Source organism: Oncorhynchus tshawytscha, linkage group LG04 (genome assembly GCF_018296145.1).
Source record: "Oncorhynchus tshawytscha isolate Ot180627B linkage group LG04, Otsh_v2.0, whole genome shotgun sequence".
Taxonomy (NCBI): Eukaryota; Metazoa; Chordata; class Actinopteri; order Salmoniformes; family Salmonidae; genus Oncorhynchus; species Oncorhynchus tshawytscha.
The window spans coordinates 54,332,013-54,351,910 of NC_056432.1; the positions used below are offsets into that span (position 1 = coordinate 54,332,013).

Below are 19,898 nucleotides of genomic sequence, written 5' to 3' on the forward strand. Positions count from 1 at the left end.
AGGCCATATGTGGGTAAAGTATTGAAATTATTCTCAGAAACCAGTGACACGTTTCTCTATTAGCAATTATGATCTACTTACGTTGTGAGGAAACATCAACCCCATCGGTTGTGTGTGATCTGTGGGTCAAGTAAGCATGTGATGATGATATTCAAAAAGACACGTTGTTCTGCAGTGTACTGCATCCTGTACGGTGGTCACAGAGACAGTCAAGCTGGGATGTGTCTATAGTCTAATACCCACCAAGACTCACCACGTATTTCTGTTGTGACATAGGCTAATGTGGCCTAGTCAAAGTCCAAACCTAATCCCAATTGAGATGTTGTGGTAGGACTTGAAACGAGCAGTTCATGCTTGAAAACCCACAAATGTCACAGAGTTAAAGCAGTTCTGCATGGAAGAGTGGGCCAAAATTCCTCCACAGTGACGTGAGAGACTGATCAACAACCACAGGAAGTGTTTGGTTGGAGTCATTGCAGCTAAAGGTGGCTGTCACATCTGCTCCCGCTCCCCCTCTCTGGCGCTTGAGGGCGCCAGGCTGCCCATCAATACGCACACCTGTCTATCATTACGCGCACCAGCGCTTCATTGGACTCACCTGGAATTCTTCACTTTGTTGATTGCCCCCTCTATATCTGTCTGTTCCTCAGTTTGTTCCGCGTGTCAGCATTAATGTTGTTTTGTTCCCCCTGTCCAGACGCTGTCCGTGTTTTGTTTCCTGTCTGTCATTTATTATTCACTCCCTGTACTTGCTTCTCGTCTTCCAATATCTGTCCTCACAGTGGCACAAGCAGTTATTGAGTGTAAGGGGGCAATTACTTTTTCCACACAGGGGAATTGGGTTTTGCATAATTTGGTTTATGAAATAAGTATATAATTCTTGTGTTATTTGTTCCCTCATGTTTGCTTTATGTAATATTAGGTTTTGGTTGAAAATCTGATAAAATTCGGTATCAAAAAAATATGCAAAAGTAGAGAAAATTAGAAAGGTGGCAAATACTTTTTCACAACCCTGTATATTCCCTGGATCAGTAGGCCAACAAACACAAACATGACATATTCTAAAGCTTAGGTAAAGATAAGCATGAGGCAAATATGACACCTAGTGGTAAAATGAAGCCCTTACAGATTTAGATTTGTATGGACTATGATAGAAGATGGAGAGGATAGCTAGAGCAGGTTTCTCCAACCTTGTTCCTATGCAGCTACCGTCCAGTAGGTTTTCACTCCAACCCTAATCTAGTGCACCAGAATCTAATAATTAGCGGGTTGATCAACTGAATCAGGTTAGTTACAACTGGGGTTGGAGCGAAAACGTACAGGAGGGTAGCTCGCCAGGAACAGGGTTGGAGAGCCCCAGAGATAGAGGATGCTTGGTCTGTACAATAAAAAATTTAAAAACAGGTGTCTGATACAGAAGCACAAGAGGAATCGGGCCATAAGCAGTGTAAGGAGAGGTCATCTGCTGATACAAAAGGCCCCTAAGAGGGAGATGGCATGAAGTCGTGTTGTAGAGGCCTCTGCTCCTGACTCTGTGGGTCTTTCCTGCTCCACGAAGCACTCGGACCTCCTCAACAGGCAACATGATATTTCTCCCCGCACGGCCCATTTAGAGTCCTTTGCCAGTCTCCTTTCTATCCTGGCTTTGGCACTGAGCTCTCACAGGCCCAAGTGTTAGTCTCAATTGTAGAGGTAAATAAATAAACATCATGAGGTCTCTAACAAGGAAAACCCTCATTTGATTGTATTACTTATATAAAACCAATCTCTTTACCTTACTAAAAGGATTCATCTGATTGTGTGTCTCATTTTGTAATTACAATGCTTGTTTATCATGTACAGTTGAAGTCGGAAGTTTACATACACTTAGCTTGGAGTCATTAAAACTCGTTCTTCAACCACTCCATAAATTTCTTGTTAAACTATAGTTTTGGCAAGTCGGTTAGGACATCTACTTTGTGCATGACACAAGGTATTTTTCCAACAATTGTTTACAGACAGATTATTTCACTTATAATTCACTGTATTACAATTTAAGTGGGTCAGAAGTTTACATACACTAAGCTGACTGTGCCTTTAAAAAGCTTGGAAAATCATGAGAAAATCAAAAGAAATCAGCCAACACCTCAGAAAAAAATTGGAGACTTCCACAAGTCTGGTTCATCCTTGGGAGCAATTTCCAAACGCCTGAAGGTACCACGTTCATCTATACAAACAATAGTAGGGACCACGCAGCAGTCATACTGCTCAAGAAGGAGACTCATTCTGTCTCCTAGAGATGTGAAAAGTGCAAATCTATCTCAGAACAACAGCAAAGGATCTTGTGAAGATGCTGGAGAAAACAGGTAATCTTTGTTTTTGCTCCAGGGGGAGTGTGGTGTTTTTGCTCCAGGGGGAGTGGAGGGGTGTTTTCGCTCCAGGGGGAGTGTGGCAAAATGGCTTAGCGGCAACAAAGTCACGGTATTGGAGTGGCCATCACAAAGCCCTGTCCTCAATTCTATAGAACATTTGTGGGCAGAACTGAAAGAGTGTGTGAGCAAGGAGGCCTACAAACCTGACTCAGTTACACCAGCTCTGTCAGGAGGAATGGGCAAAAATTTACCCAACTTATTGTGGGAAGCTTGTGGAAGTCTACCCAAAACGTTTGACCCAAGTTAAACAATTTAAAGGCAATGCTACTAAATACTAATTGAGTGCATGTAAACTTCTGACCCACTGGGAATGTGATGAAAGAAATAAAAGCTGAAATAAATCATTGTAACATTTCACGTTCTTAAAATAAAGTGGTGATCCTAATTGACCTAAGACAGGGAATCTTTACTAGGATTAAGTGTCAGGAATTGTGAAAAACTGAGTTTAAATGTATTTGGATAAGGTGTATGTTAACTTTAACTGTATGTACAGAAACTGTAGTAATGAGCAATACATTTTGATTCATTGTGAGGCCACCCACCATATGATCTGTCTATTTAAAGATCAGACATGGGACTGCCCTGACTAATATTGCCCTGGGCAGACAGAAAGAGATGAGACATGATTGAAGAGTTGGGGACTGTATGGTTATCTAACCAGTTATTTCTATCCAATAGGGTTCCATTCTTCCTTCAGGCATTGTATTAGCACTAACAGAACAAGAAATTCAAAACACTGTCAGAAATCTGACAAAACATTTGAGAGACATTTCCTTGAAATGTAACTCCATGATTCCCAGAGCGATGACAAGCCATAACAAATCAATAACTTTTAAGTGGTAATTGATTCAGTTCCAAAATAGACTCAATCACAGAGTCCCAGCGGGTTTATTTGAGCTAATTTTATCCCCACTCTGCTATCTCTAGGCTCTCTATCTATCTGGTAGTGTTGGCATGTTGTGTCATACTACGCAGACAGGAAATTAACTGGCTCACTACCAAACCTTCAAGTGAAGGTTACACACACCACACACACTTTGGTAATAACACTACTAGATATTGCCATGTTTTTAACTTCCTCATCAACACTGGCTGTTCTGCCTCCTCACTACATCTCACCCCATGATGGTTGGGTATGGAGTGGGAAACATCTCCTACGCTAGATACAATACAGGGGGCATCTTTTCCTAAAGCAATCCTCTGACATCACGACTTGGATTTGCATCAACTAACCAGTTAATTAGTAGCAGAACAGGAAGTAAAAGAATTACAGGGAACTGCAACTACTGTATATGTTTCTAACGAGGGTGGGGAATGACCTCCTAACTCAATGTAATTAGTGCTCAAAGAGGCTCTAACCACAGACCCATGTCATTACTGACAATGGGCGCAATTTGCTCACCATTTTCGGTTGGGTTTTTAATTAATATCTGTGAATATAGCAATATGATTAAGGGCCCTCTTTAACAAAAACAACAAGAAGTGTAAGACTCGAGGCTGTGCTGAGGGTCATTGTTCGGGAAAGCTGTAAAAACGGACAGGTTCACGATGACACATTTTTACCTTTGCGTTGGTACCAAAGGAAATCCTGTCCTGAGAGGACAGGAACCCATGCTGGGTGACCCTGTTCCTGTCAACAGCCCCTGAAACTGGTAGAGGATGGACTTCATACTGAATTACTGATGAGGAAACAAAGTGAAACCCTGAACAGTAGTAGGTTACACAATGCCAACAGCAGTATTGACATGTCTGAATATTTTATGAAATATTTATGGTTTTGTTATCATTAGCAATTGTATTCACCCTCTTATTTTATAGCCCACTATTTCATTGTAATAAACCAGTAACTTGCCCATAAAAGCAACTTGTTAGCAGCTCAACTAACACATTTTCTATGCGAAACCAAAATATTGGGTTAGAGTTGATACAGCTGCTGCATGGCTAGAGTGACACATATAATGGCTATGGGCATGCTTTGTCACATCTGTCACATCAATGAGCGAACTAAAGATAAAACTGGCTCCATTTCTGTCAGTCCTCAGATGGGTCCCTCTTTCTCCCCTCAGGCCCCTCGCTGTCTGCAAACCCATCCGCCCTGGCACCTCAACACTGTCATCCAGTGGGACACGCAGCCAGCCCTGGTCCCAATGCTACGAGATGTTGCCAAATAAGCCAGAACACGCCGGAAGGGGACGACTGGGATGGGATCAGCTCTGCGAACACACATCAGGAAGGATAGGGGGTTTCCGTATCCCCCAAAACTCTTGGGAAGCACACAGTCTATTCCCCCAGTGAATCCTCTCTCTGCCCTTAACATGGGATATGTGCCCCTATACCGGGACGGTTGAGCTAACGTGCGCTAATGTGATTAGCATGACGTTGTAAGTAACAGCAAACTTTCCAGGACATGTCTTATATGGGCAGAAAGTTTAAATTCTTGTTAATCTAACTGCACTGTCCAATTTACAAAAAATAAATTAATAATCTAATCTAATTTGTCACATGCGCCGAATACAACAGGTATTTCACCTTACAGTGAAATTCTAATTTACAAGCCCTTTTATCACGGCAAATGGTTTGATACATTCACCTCTGAAGGTAAATAATGTACTTACATTCAGTAATCTTGCTCTGATTTGTCATCCAGAAGGTCCCAGAGATAAAAATGTAGCAGAGTTTTGTTTGATACAATCAATTTCTATGTTCAAAATGTAGGAACTGGGTTCTACAGTTTGAACCCCTGCTGTCTGGCTACACACCCACCCCATCCGGCCATCTAGATGTGTGAAAGTTAGTGTATAAGCTAATGATCCATCATGTATGACATTCCTGGGAGTGTGTAAACTTAAAATGTTGTATTACCATATCATTTTTGTATTTTCTCTATAGTTATGTACTTGAAAATGTATTAATTGACCAATTCGGCACATTTGGGCAGACTTGATACAATATTGTCCAGTATTGCAATGCTTCACTGGATCAATCTGAAACATTTGCCAAAATCTAAATTGCGCCTAAACTGCAATATTATATTATGGCCTTTCCCTTGCATTTCACAGATTATTTCAATAAATATATTAAAACAAATAGTATTTTACCAGATCTAATGTGTTATATTCTCCTACATTCATTTCACATTTCCACTATCTTCAAAGTGTTTCCTTTCAAACGGTATGAAGAATATGCATATCCTTGCTTCAGGTCCTGAGCTACAGGCAGTTAGACTTGAAAAAAAAGGGTCCGATCCTGAAGAGGTTTTAGTACAGGAGAACATCAGCAGGTCAGCTCCCCATAAGCCAATGCACATGATGCTCTGGAGACAGCGTTCCAGGAATATCAGCAAGGTGCAAAAAGTATCGCTGAAGAACGGAAGGACAGAGCCCCGGTGTGTGGTTGGGAGAGTGTTCTGTTGAACAATGGAAAGCATATTGTCAGAAGAGTTCACGTTCCAAATGTTCCTGTGAGGCCCCGACTAGAGTCAGGGCTACAAAGCTGTGCGACGTTGAGAACAGCTGTCACATGTCTAGGTCTATGCTCCTCTGAAATAGACACTACATGCCCCGTTAAGACTGCAGTGTGAATCCTGGCTTCAAGTAGATAACAGGGATAGGCACCTGGTGGGCTGAACGGAGGTGTGAATGAGATACGTGTCCCCGCAGAGAAGGTACCCTCATCTCTGCCAGCTACGGCTTGCTGAGAAGAACAGTGCGGCGTGTGAAAGAGTGGAGGGTCAGGTGACTGTCTGAGGACTTGTGTTGTAACATCGTCATCACGTAGGTAGGTGCTTCCTCTGCATGTTCTTATGATCACTGGCTGCAGTACTGAAGATTCCAAAGGCGGAAAATACTACGCTAACTTACTTGGCTAACAGTTATACAGTATTGTGTGAAACTGGAAGCTGGATATCAATGAGATATCGGTTATCCGTACAGTCCACATCAATTATCACAGAGTCCCCATTGTTTCCTTGTTGGCCCACTCCGAACAATAGTGCCAGGGGTTGACAGACTTATTGCTGTTCTTGCTCAGAGCCTGTTCACAGACGGGACAATTGATGACGATAACAATTATCACTGTTGAGCAACAAAAAAAACAAACACAGAAAATGTATTCGTTGTATGCTTAACATGGCTTGAAATTTGTTGACCCCTAGATCAATTGGTTTAGCATAGATTCAAGATTGTGCAAGTAATACAGTATAATCTATAGAGTAGCGCAACATGGCTCTCTCTAGCCAAACAGGTTTATCAGTCTAATCTGTTGGAGGAGACTTCAGCCCTGGTTTAAAGGACATGTTGATGTATTGGCTAATGGCCAAGCCTACTGCACTCACTGTGTGAGCAGTATGCATTCATGGTATATACTATACTTAAAAAGTGGAATAACGGCAAATTTCTCAAATGTGTCCATGTGCCTAAACCACTCTGACTAGTTTTTGAACTATCTGTCAAAGTGCGCACCTCTCTCACTCAGGGAGAGCGAGGTAGACCTAGAACAGGAGCTACATCACAGGGTGATACAGCCCCCGCCGCTCACTGCAGCGCTAGATAGAATTTGTTGGAATAACGCAAATCTACGACACATATAAAACGCTCTGTCGCAGCGAAACGACTAAATACGATTGTGATAATATGGCATAAATATTTTATGTGACACATTTGGGTCGCTGGGTTCATCCTTTTCCTTTTCTGAGACCTCTGCTAAGCAAGGAGGAATGGAGCCGACCTAATCCCGGCCCTCCCCCTTTTACCTTGCAACCCCATTGGATCTCATTTCACCTGCCAATGAACATTGTCCATCTTCTCTCTCTGACTGTAGGCTTCATCCCTCATTGCATGGTGTGATCATCACACCAAAATACATCTACTAAAATGAGAGGGAAAGACTAGTGAGAGTGCAACATTAACGTCCACTTCCTAAAATGACACATATAAGGCTCATTTATATAACGCACGTTTCGTTAGATTGTAACTTTCCAACAGTAGCCAGTTGACAGCGAACATATCCTTGTAAATTCATTTCTGTTGCAGATATAATAGATAGATAGATAGATAGATAGATAGATAGATAGATAGATAGATAGATAGATAGATAGATAGATAGATAGATAGATAGATAGATAGATAGATAGATAGATAGATAGATAGATAGATAGATAGATAGATAGATAGATAGATAGATAGATAGATAGATAGATAGATAGATAGATAGATAGATAGATAGATAGATAGATAGATAGATAGATAGATAGATAGATAGATAGATAGATAGATAGATAGATAGATAGATAGATAGATAGATAGATAGATAGATAGATAGATAGATAGATAGATAGATAGATAGATAGATAGATAGATAGATAGATGCCTTCATCAGTACCTCGGCTATCGAAATGTGATGTATGCTCACTGTCCAAGTTTTCATTGGGCTAGATCAAATATGCTATTACTACATGTATTATTAGCCTACATTTATATATTTTTTAAACTGGCAGAATAATGACAAATCGTTTACAAAATGATGCAGAGGATTTTGTTTGCAAGCCAGGGCCAAATCGCATTCCTCGAGCGAGCAAGAGAATGTGATAATGTTGGCACATTTGATCAAACGGAAAAGTATTCTTATAGCCTGTTTGAAATGAAATACTCTTGCATCAAATACCCTACTCCTTGAAAGTTGTGTAGTGATTATATTTAGCGTACGTGATGAATGATGACCACTGCAATCATCAGCTGCAGCATCCCTCTTTTGACTACCCCGGATAATGGAATAGGCTATGTGAAAGTTTATAAAGACAAAAGACAGACACATGGAATTATTTGATTTGGGATGGATGGTTGACATGACAAAGGCAGGCTCATATTCTTATCTAAAATGTGTTGTGAATGTGTGTGTTTCGGCCACAGGACTTGAGCCTGGATGGACTCGCGCAATATATTCCAAAATTCTTAAAATACACCAACAACATTGTTTAGTAGATAAAGGTTGTGAGGATAGTGTTTCTTATCAGATCGACAATTATCTTCTAATGTATCGTTTGGCTACGTTACCATCTTTAGAGCACAGCATTTTCTGCTTGGTTTCAAGAGCATCGAAAGAGAGAAATTAAATAGGCTACTAGCGAGGTCTGATGATGCTTCTGACTATATTGGAAAAGGCGTGTTGTGAAATGCTAAATATGATGTAGGCTATTTTGAAAGCTGCCAGTGTGTCTGTTTTTGCATGAGATGGCTGCCGTTTCCTCCTTGCTTGGCAGAGATCTCAGAAAACATTCAAAATGTGACCCAAATTTATCACATACAAACATATGCATATATCTCTCACAATTGATCGGATTTCCCGAATTTAGTATCTTCTTGTGACAAAACGTTTATATTTGTCATAGATTTGCGTTATTCCACAAAGTTATATCTAGAGCTGCAGTGAGTGGGAGGCTGTATAACCATGTGATGTAGCTCTCGCTCAAGGTCTACCTCGCTCTCCCGGAGTGAGAGAGGTACGCACTTTGACAGACAGTCCAACAACGAGGGGTTTGGGAACATAGACAAATTGTCAAAATTTGCTGCTATTCCCCTTTAAGACAGGTACAGTATTAGTGATGAGAGGTGGTTATTTGAGCATAAAACATCAATCCCCCCCCGCCCTTCCCCCCAAGCAACTTTGAAATATTGTGTTGTGAATGCATAATGAAAGGATACTGACGCAGACCCTTTGAAGGAAATGCAACGCGCGCACACACACACACACACACACACACACACACACACACACACACACACACACACACACACACACACACACACACACACACACACACACACACACACACACACACACACACACACACACACACACACACACACACACACACCTTGTGACAATGACATGCTCATTAAAACACACACTCCCATAGTGAGGTGTCCTGCAGTTCTCAGGTCAGTATGCTCCAAGAGCCCCCTGCTTACTGCTAAAGGAGCGCCGAGGTACTGGAACAGCAGATGCATCCCCCCTCATCCGCAGATGCCTGAGGATTTGAGCTGCGGATTAATACTGTGAAAGGGATTGTAGACAATAACAGGACTCCTATACAGTTACCGTAGTGTTACTTCAGCACTAGAACATAAAACTCATCTTTTCCAGTAATCCCTGTGATCACCAACTCTGGCCCATCCAATTTGAAAATCCTGCATAATAGCATACAGTAGGAAATATTTTTTAGGAAAGAACACTTATGTTGCTAATGTATTGTCACAGAGGCCCATTCAGGTAAAAAAAAATGAAGCCTCCAACTAAATATAAAAACAAGACACTAAGTACATTTCCAGTCCATCCTTTATTTTTAATGCTGGTTTAGGTTTTAAAGCTCGGGCCATTTATAGGCTATTTTTAACCCTCTTACCTATTACGCAACGCAACACATATCCCTTATCTTGAAGATTTACAACAGGACAGGCAGGCAAACAGGGGCGAGACAATACAAAGATGTACCATGCCCGCTTTACGAGACAGGAAACATCTTTCTGAATGACATTGTTACTAGCTCTTTTAGCTTAATTTCAAAAGCAGAAGGTAGGTCTTTTCAAAGTAGATTTATTTTTCAATTTCAGTTTCCACAACTGATGACAGAGTTGAAAATATAGATTCTTTCAAATGTTATTCAGATAACAGAAGCATAATACAATTGTCTCCTTTCAGAGCCTGGAATAGATTTAGAAACTAATACTAGACCATTATCAAAATATGAAATATTTAACATGTGTTCCCTAAATATAAGTTATGACACTATTTTTACATTGATAAGAAGCTCAACGAGAACATCAAACACAAGTTCAGAATTTGACCCACAGTAAAAATAAAATACTTATTTAGTATTGCTTAATAGCACTATATTTTTATTTTACGATTACTGAACAACCTCTATAAACCTGACACAGACTACTTTGTATCCAGTCTTTCTGTGTCTCACCTCGCCATTGTGCCAACCAAGGTGCTGATGCACCCTGTATGTGCTGGCTTTACACTGGCACTACCAGGATTGGACCTGATCCAGGGGGAATGGTGGTGTCATCATCAATGTGTTAGATGGAGAGGCAGGAGGGTTTCTAGCATTAATATCCTGTGAATCCCTGGGAGAAGTCACCTTAGAGTGCAGCCAGATAGATTGGGCCCCTGGGCTGGGCGGTAGGGAGGGAGGATTGGTGTGAATGGCTGTACCCTGGGCTGTTTTTAGCAGAACAGATGGCCTTGAGGTTTCACTGAGAGGGCACAAATAATTAGGACAGAAATTAAATGAGGCCAAGGTTGTTTCTGGTAGCCTGGTTAAACCCGACTGAACACTACTCTCACCATTGTACATGGTTGAGGCCAGCATTCAGTCTGGTTTTAGCCAACCTAGGAATCTGTTTGCAGCTAAATCAGTGTACCAGGAATGGATACTAGCTATCTTACTGTACACCAATCGGAATCTGAGCTCTCCAGTAATGTCAAGGCTACGAACGAATAGCAGATGAGTCAAGCCAGCACTAAGTGACAACTTATATGGCATCCACTGCAGACTATGTCAAGCTAATGCCCTGGTCATCACTGTTGTGGAGACTGTTAAAATGACAGCCTATCAGTCACTGGGCATATTTCTGACTTCCTTTGAATTGAAGAGAAAAAAGGAAAGAAAAATGTTGCAAGTGTAAACATTCTCACTATATATCATAACTGAATTTCCTGGCTTGTAGAAGGTGCCGAAAGGGTCGATCCCTAAAAACTTGTTCCTCCTCGAAATATTTGAGAGCTCGCAGATTTAACCCTCAAGTCGTTGTCTTAAGTGTCACCACGGGAATTGTTTTAAATCCCACTGTATTTCTCAGGGACGTACAAGTGAAAGACAGGCAGAGTTAACGGCAAAATGAGATGCCCGCAGGTGTAGAGTCCCATGACCTACATAAATCCCTCACAAATCCCTCAAGGAAGGCTATTCCTTCCTGGTTTATTTTTCCCTGATAGGTTTGACCTTAAACAAAATGTCAGAACAGTTTAGTTCAGGTTGAATAAGGTCAAATCAATTTGTGAAGGAGTTCTTGAAAACCATGTAAAATGTTCTACTCCTTATATCAGCCTCTGACCTATTACTATTGTGTCCAGGCCGTTACATTGCAGAACCAAGGAAACACAGCACTGAGAGCTCATCCAGTAACATAGTGAAACATCAAGCCAGCATCAAGCTCCTCTTACACAAAACTAAGACTGATTTACACATGGCTGGAATGCTGTTTCAGCCAATCAGCATACAGGATTCAAACTACCTGTTTTGTGAAAAAAGTTTAAGACCCACAGAATGTAGAGATATTGTATCTCATATAAATTAATTTTTTTTAAAAGGGTAAGAGTGTCTGCTAAATTACTAAAATGTCAAAAGTACAGTACCCTACTGTGATTACTTTCAATTAAAATTGTCAAAAAGAAACAAAAATATTGTCTTAGCAAAGAGCAATTTCTCAAGCAAGAATTTTACGAGGACTGTCTGAGAGTGGTCTGGGTGGGGAGGCCATAACAAAAAAATTGCCGTTATTGGCAGACAGCTTTGGAACTTAAAAAAAAAGAAGAAATTTGACTCATTTAGCAGACACCCCTGCCCAGAGAGACTTACAGGAGCAATTAGGGTTAAGCGCCTTGCTCAAGGGCACATGGACACTTTTTTTCACTTAGTCGGTTCTAGGATTCAAACCAGTGACTTTTCAGTTACTGGCCCAACGCTCTTAACTGCTACGCTACCTGCCGTGGTCTATTAACAAATGTATCGTCTGGTGCTGTGACGAGGCAGGCCAAAACTCAATTAAACCAAAGCAGGCTGAAATTTAAGGCGTCCTTTTCAAACAGCTCGTACACTATAAGGCATTATCTTAATTTTCACAATTTCACAGTATTATTCCAACCTCATTGTGTGGAAATGTATATAAAACACAGAAAAATGTAGTTTTGACTGCACTGGGCCTTTAAAAGCTCAGCAGAACCTCACAAATGCTGTCCATCAGGCCTGAATCCAGTCAGATGAATGATTGACCAGGGTAGGAAGTTCAAAGGTCTTTGTGTCAAGGCGTGGTGCCAGTTGTAGTACTCTAATGAGGTAGCTGAGGACTTTCCAATCCCAATATAAGACTGTGATTAAATGTTAGTGGTGGGTGGTCACAATACACTATGCATAGTTTTAATTGAAAACAAATACATTCCCAGAAGAGGTCTCTTGGCTAAGCACAGGCCATATGTGTGAGTGTTTATGGTGTTTCAGTTCCAGTATCTGTATTTGTCTGTTGGCTACGGTTTGATGGCTTATGATGTACCTCAACCGTATGAGAGTGCCTCTCTAGTTTCCATTTAGCCTACTTTATCCCTAATGTACATCCCGGGAACACAGTCAATACAGCAGTTTTGCAGGCATTGACTGTCATACGCTAGCACTATAAAAGTTGCTAGCGGAGATTTGAAAAGACTTCCTGGAGTCAATTATAATCGCCAAGAAGGCTTTATATCGGTCAAAGAATTGAAATATGAAGCTAGTGCTGAACTTAAGATACTGGTTATTTGGGGTCTTCCCAAAGTCGTAAAACTAATCACTATACTGGTTTCTAAACAGGGTCTGTTGTTTTGAAACGTACGGAAAGAAGGCAGATGGAGACTCGGCTTGGCTACGGTAAAACGAGCTTGAGTAGAGAGAGAGGAAATAAGGAGGAGGGAGCCGGCATCACGGAGAGAGACGTCTGTGCCCCCCGTCCCTCAGAGAGAGCAGATGCAAGTCTGGCAGATGGGCTGAGACCCTTCGCATATGTTAGGAGGACACTGCTCCTAGCGTTCCCGGTCTCATCTTTGGCTGCTAAAAATCAGCTTCTGCTCCTCTTTCCCTTTCTATTTGTATCTCGGGACCCGTCACCACCCTCTCTGTCAGGCAGGGCGAATGTGACCTCATTTTCTTGTATAAAGTTACTAATAGTTGCTGGTGGTGGTTGTTGTGCAGAATTTTACTAGGCCCAAATGCACAATGAGGATTGGTACGGAAAGTATTTTGGTTCAAGACAGTCAAGTGTTGTACAAGTACAGCACAAGTGTTTTGGCCAATAAAGAGACACTCAGATCATCCTGATCTTGCTTTTAAAAATGTTGAGACTCCTCGTTGACCTCAACGCCCTCAAACTCTCTGGAGTCTTCTGGGCGGTTGGCCTCCTGATTGGGATCACAGATCACTCCATTTAAATCAGTAGCTAATTAAAACAAGAGCTCACACTGTATATAGGCCACCATATGTTGTACTGTTGGGCACCATCAAGGGCCATGGGTCTGGAACAATCCCAGAAACAAACTTCACGGTTGAACTTTTAAAATGGTTTCATAACATTGCTTCAAATGCATTTGTATGGGGCTGTAAATGCGTCACAGTGTGATATTTGAAGGTAAAAAACTTTATAGCAAAAATAAAAAATAGCAGCAGGCACCAGCCTGACAGCCTTGTGCCAATCTCACCAGGGCAAAGGGAGCAGTAAGTGACTGACTCCGTGAACTGATCTCTGGGTCGTCCGCAGGCAGATCACGTTCCCTGCGGCCACTGAAAACCATCAAAACAAAAAGGCTCTACAATGCCTCTTTCCTGGAAAGTGATGAATGCACTATTTTGACCATACAGACATATTAAAACACAATGATTATTGATTCAATAATACAGTGCATTCCTGAAAGTTATTCAGACCCCTTCCATTTTTCCACATCTTGTTACATTACAGCCTTTAATAAAACATTAAAAAAAAAATTTTTTTAAATCCTCATCAATTGACATGCAATAAATACCCCATAATGACAAAGCGAAAATGGATTTTTATATATTTTTTTGCTAATTTATTACAAATAAAAAACAGAAATATCTTATTTACATAAGTATTCAGACCCTTTGCTATGAGACTCGAAATTGAGCTCAGGTGCATCCTGTTTCCATTGATCATCCTTAAGATGTTTCTTGATTGGAGTCCAACTGTGTTAAATTCAATTGGTTGCACATGATTTGGAAAGGCACACACCTGCCTATGTAAAGGTCCCACAGTAGACAGCGCATGTCAGAGCAAAAACCAAGCAATGAGGTCGAAGGAATTGTCCGAAGAGCTCCGCGACAGAATTGTGTCAAGGCACAGATCTGGGGAAGGGTACCAACACATTTCTGCAGCATTGAAGGTCCCCAAGAACACAGTGGAACTCCATCATTCTTAAATGGAAGAAACTTGGAACCACCAAGACTCTTCCTAGAGCTGGCCGCCCAGCCAAACTGAATAATCTGGGGAGAGGGGCCTTGGTCAGGGAGGTGACCAAGAACCCGATGGTCACTCTGACAGAGCTCCAGAATGCCTCTGTGGAGATGGGAGAACCTTGCAAAAGGACAACCATATCTGTAGCACTCCACCAATCAGACATTACGGGGTATGAATACTTTGAGAATACACTGTCCATATACAGGTATCCCTGGTGTTCCAACTTACAAGAAAAAAAAACCCTGAAACAGGCAGAGTAACATATTGTGTTGTGGTGTTGGTCCCCTGTGAGGAAACTCTGGCTCTGGTCCAGTGTCTCTTCGGTTGCCAGGGAAATGGGTGTTGAGGCACTCATGGATCCTTAAAGCTTGTTTACCTATAGATTCTGGGTCAACACACCTTGCGATTGATTTTCTCTGCTAGAGGTAGCAGGCAATCAGTGGCATTCTCGGTTAATTTATTATAGCCAAAGGCTAAGGGAAAGTATTAGACAGATCTTTGCTTAGCCAATGTGGATGGTGGATGAATGAAAATTAGGTAGCAATTTCTAAATATTCCACAAGGTAAGTGTTTTATAATAAAAAACATCCCATCATCAGGCCATGAAGGCTAACCATTCTCATAGATAATAGTGACGGGGGGGAGGGGGAATCGATAGTTACATATCGCAATATTATTTTTGGACGATATTACACTGAACAAAAATATAAACGGCAATATGCAATAATTTCTAAGATTTTACTGAGTTACAGTTCATATAAGGAAATCAGTCATTTGAAATTAATTCATTAGGATCTAATCTTTGGATTTCACATGACTGGGGATACAGATGTGCATCTGTTGGTCACGGATACCTTAAAAAAAGGTAGGGGCGTGGATCAGAAACCAGTCAGAAACCAGTCAGTATCTGGTGTGACCCCATTTGCCTCATGCAGTGCGACATCTCCTTCGCATAGAGTTGATCAGGCTGTTGATTGTGGCCTGTGGAATATTGTCCCACTTCTCTTCAATGGCTGTGCGAAGTTGCTGGATATCAGCGGGAACTGGAACACACTGTTGTACACCATGGAATAACGGACATTTTCAGCTTCTTGGAATTGTGTAGAGATCCTTGCGACATGGGGTATATTATCATGCTGAAACATGAGGTGATGACGGCGGGTGAATGGCACAACCATGGGCCTCAGGATCTCATGTTGTCTTTGCAATCGATAAAATGTAATTGTGTTTGTTGTTTGTAGCTAATGCCTGCCTCCATGTGCTCCCGAGTGGCGCAGCGGTCTAAGGCACTGCATCTCAGTGCATGAGGCGTCACTACAGTCCCTAGTTTGAATCCAGGCTGTATCACATCCGGCCGTGATTGGGAGTCCCATAGGGCGGTGCACAATTGGCCCAGTGTCGTCCGGGTTAGGCCGGTGTAGGCCTCCATTGTAAATAAGCATTTGTTCTTAACTGACTTGCCTAGTTAAATAAAAGGTGAAATAAAAAATACCATAACTCCACCACCACCATGGGGCATTCTGTTCACAACATTGGCATCAGCAAACTCCTCACCCACATGACACCATACATGTTGTCTGCCAGACACCTGGTACGGGATTTATCCATGAAGAGCACACTTCACCAGCGTGCCAGTGGCCATCGAAGGTGTGCCTTTGCCCACTGAAGTCGGTTACGACGCCAAATTGCAGTCAGGTCAAGACCCTGGTGAGGACGACGAGCACACAGATGAGCTTCCCTGAGACATTATTCAATTGTGGAAACCCACAGTTTCATCAGCTGTCCGGGTGGCTGGTCTCATACAATCCCGCAGGCGGAGAAGCCGGATGTGGATGCCCTGGGCTGGCGTGGTTACACTTTGTCTTCGGTTGTGAGGCCGGTTGGATGTGCTGCCAAATTCTCTAAAATTACGTAGGAGGCACACATGGTAGAGAAATGTACATTTAATTCTCTGCCAACACCTCTCGTGGACATCCCTTTAGTCAGCATGCCAAATGAACGCTCCCTCAAAACTTGAGACATCCGTGGCATTATGTTGTGTGACAAAACTACACATTTTAGACTAGCCTTTTATTGTCCACAAGATGCACCCGTGTAATGATCACGCTGTTTTAATCAGCTTCTTGATATGCCACACTTGTCAAGTGGATGGATTATCTTGTGAAATGAGAAATCCTCAATAACAGGGATGTAACCAAATTTGTGAACAAAATTAGAGAGAAATAAGCCTTTTATGCATATGGAACATTTCTGGGATCCTTTATTTCAGCTCATGAACACTTTACATATAGCTATCGGACTCCAAATGCTTTTACTTTCATTTCCATGACCGATCAAAACATACCATGCTCTCTCTCGTCTCTCTGCAGCAGACATACGGCGATCAATCAAGTTTGTAACATTAAAATCGCAATAGAATTGCAGTATCCAAACGCAACACATATAGAATCGTGAGAATCACAATACATATCATATCGGCACCGAAGTATCGTGAGAATACCATATCGTGAGGTCGCTGGCAATTCCCAGCCCTAATAGCTAATCCTTATTAACCCAACGCATCACTAGAAAGACCCTTCGAAGACCCTGCTTAAGGACTCCTTCAGTGTAATTGGATGAAGTCAATCTCTTTATTGCGTAACCCACTGACACACAAATTCACTATGAGCATTGTCCTCACGGCACGTGTCTCGATACGACAGCTGACGACAGGGTCAGAACTACATCCCGTCGGCAGGAAGACGGGTTAAAACCTGATAAGCCCTTTACGACCTGACGGCAAATCAATTACGGCGATTTCAAAAAACGGCCTGCTTAACACATTCCTCGTGCCTGACATATTCAAACTGCTGCTAAGCTCTCCAGAGACCGTTCCCGCAAAATCACACGGGCCACCCCTGAAGTCCATCGAAGCCCGTCTCCACACTACGCGGTGACATCAGCGGTGGCAAGAGGAAGTAAGACACATGTGACTACCCCCCTCCCCAATAGAGTTAACGTGTCTCTATTCGTGGATCGGATTAGATCATTATTTGATCTTTTGTGAATCCCATGAAAGCATATCACAGGACCATTTGCCACAATGATTGCTCGACTTGTCTGGCTATTTCCCACCAGGCTAAGACTTAAGTATGTCAGCTTTTGTAAGAAGACTGAACTGGAGATCATGTGGGCTATAGTTATAGTCTTTAAAAAAAAAATCCTTCTCAACTCCTCCTTTCCTTCATTCCCTATTTCTACATCCATGTGACCTGGAAACCCATATCAACAAATGTCAGTACGGTTTAAACAAAGGGAAGAAGTGTGTTCCCACTCTGTTCTCACTCACCTGCTTCCACAAACCATATGGACACTGTCCTGTAACACATCATCAGTGACTCCTTATCAGAGGCCCGAAGCGGAACCAAAATAGCCTCATAACATTTTCTTCTATTCCTAATGTCTTTTTGTCTCTTCCCCTCCTCTCTCTCCTTTCCATGATCCTTCCTTCTGAGGGTCGGGGCCTCTCTCTAGCAAAGCGGCAAACCATGGGTTGGGAATTGTAACGGGTGAAAGGTTGTTAAAAAGGTCCTGGACTTGTAGTAGGCCCTAACCCAGGCAGCCAGGTTCTGATGGTCCCCAAATGAATGAATGACCTCGGTTCAGTTCGATTACAGCAGACACATGAGCTACTGATGTTGCACTTCCTGTTGCTTCAGAAAGGACAAATAAATAATTGTGTTTTTGACACCATAGCACCTTGTTAGAAATCAATGGGCCTTGGAGTCTGTCAACGTCAAGTTGAGATTTCTCCTTGAGAGGAGAGGGAGAATTGGGGGGGGGGGCATGAATGGCTAAGAGGTCTGATCCAGGTAGCCCCCACCAGCTCTAGCTCATTAAAATTCCACTGAGTTAAAGAGGCGGGAGACCCCCGACAAAATGCCCTCCGTTTTGCGCCATCACAGCCAACTGGGAGCATGTGTTTTACTCAGGGCCACAGAGATAAACACACTTAAACAACAGGAAAGCAAACAAACACAGCCAGAGAGAGAGAGAGGAGAAACACAGAAAGAGAAAGACTAAAATGGAATTCCTACTCATTGTTGCGCTCAGCAATGGTATCTCGCAAAGGTAGAGCACAAGAAAATGTTTTATAGCACTCTGATCAGGACGAAGGTCATTAGTGGTCAGAACATTGCTTTGCACGCTGCATGCAAGCAGAGACGTACTCCGATACGACTGAATATGTCCATATTTGGTTATATCAACGCACTAAACTAGGCTCTTAAATTGAGTCTTGCATTTGATTACCTAAATTAACTAGGATAGTATGTAATTAGCTAATGTGCCATGACGCCGGGAGTACCGCAGGTGCTCTCAGCAGCGGGGAGGCATGTCACGTGTCTCGTTTGAATGACATCACTGCCGGGCACGTCTTGTGTCAGTGCTGACTTCACTTCCGTCAGGACAGCGTGGCTGACATGACCGTTATCTCAGCCCTCAAACCCTATCTCTACACATAGGCTCTTCTTGGATTAGCATCCACCAGCAACACATCATCAAGGACTCCTCTGTTCATTCGCAAACAAACAGTGATACAGTGTCACGCTGTTCCTTCTTGTCGTTTCTCATTATTTCATTTGCATCAAAGAAAATATTGTGTGAACTAACTGTGAGCGCTAAGATGAACTCAGCGGTGACTCGGTTGGCGAGGACGGTGCTGTGGTAAGTGCCATTGTGACTGATTGATCTGAGTCACATCTCCCTGTGTAATCACCAGCCAACAGTCTGTGGACCCCAGGTCTCAGCGGAACAACACACACACACACACACACATCTAAACTCCATCACACGGGTCTCAGCGCCCTGGCTCAGATTAGCCCGAACTTCATCTCTGGAAAGCCTTCATCTTTTCATCTTGTGTTTTGTGCTTTGAAGGGTTTCAGGGAAGGCAGGAGGGAAACAGAGCAGCTAATTAGGTTTAAAAATAACCTCTCGGGGAGAGAGACATGTAACATTCTCGTCCTGTTCTGCTCGGAGGGTGCAAGGCTTCGAAGTCTCACTGGCCGTAGCCACCTGTGGGTTACAAGCCGAAAAAATAATTGGCAGGTTTGCTCTATCTCCGCGCTATTAGGGGATCTAATTCGGAAGGACAGGGGACAGCATACCAGAGCTAGATGTGCATGACAGTAGGGGGAATTCTGGGATTTGACATTGGCGTGGTCTCTTC

At 42.4% G+C, this 19,898-nt stretch overlaps 1 protein-coding gene across 6 annotated transcripts in view; it reads right to left on the reverse strand.

The window, feature by feature from the left end:
• Window positions 1-19,898, reverse strand: part of LOC112249011 (diacylglycerol kinase zeta) — a 121,442-nt gene that overhangs the window by 77,386 nt on the left and 24,158 nt on the right. The window lies entirely within an intron of this gene.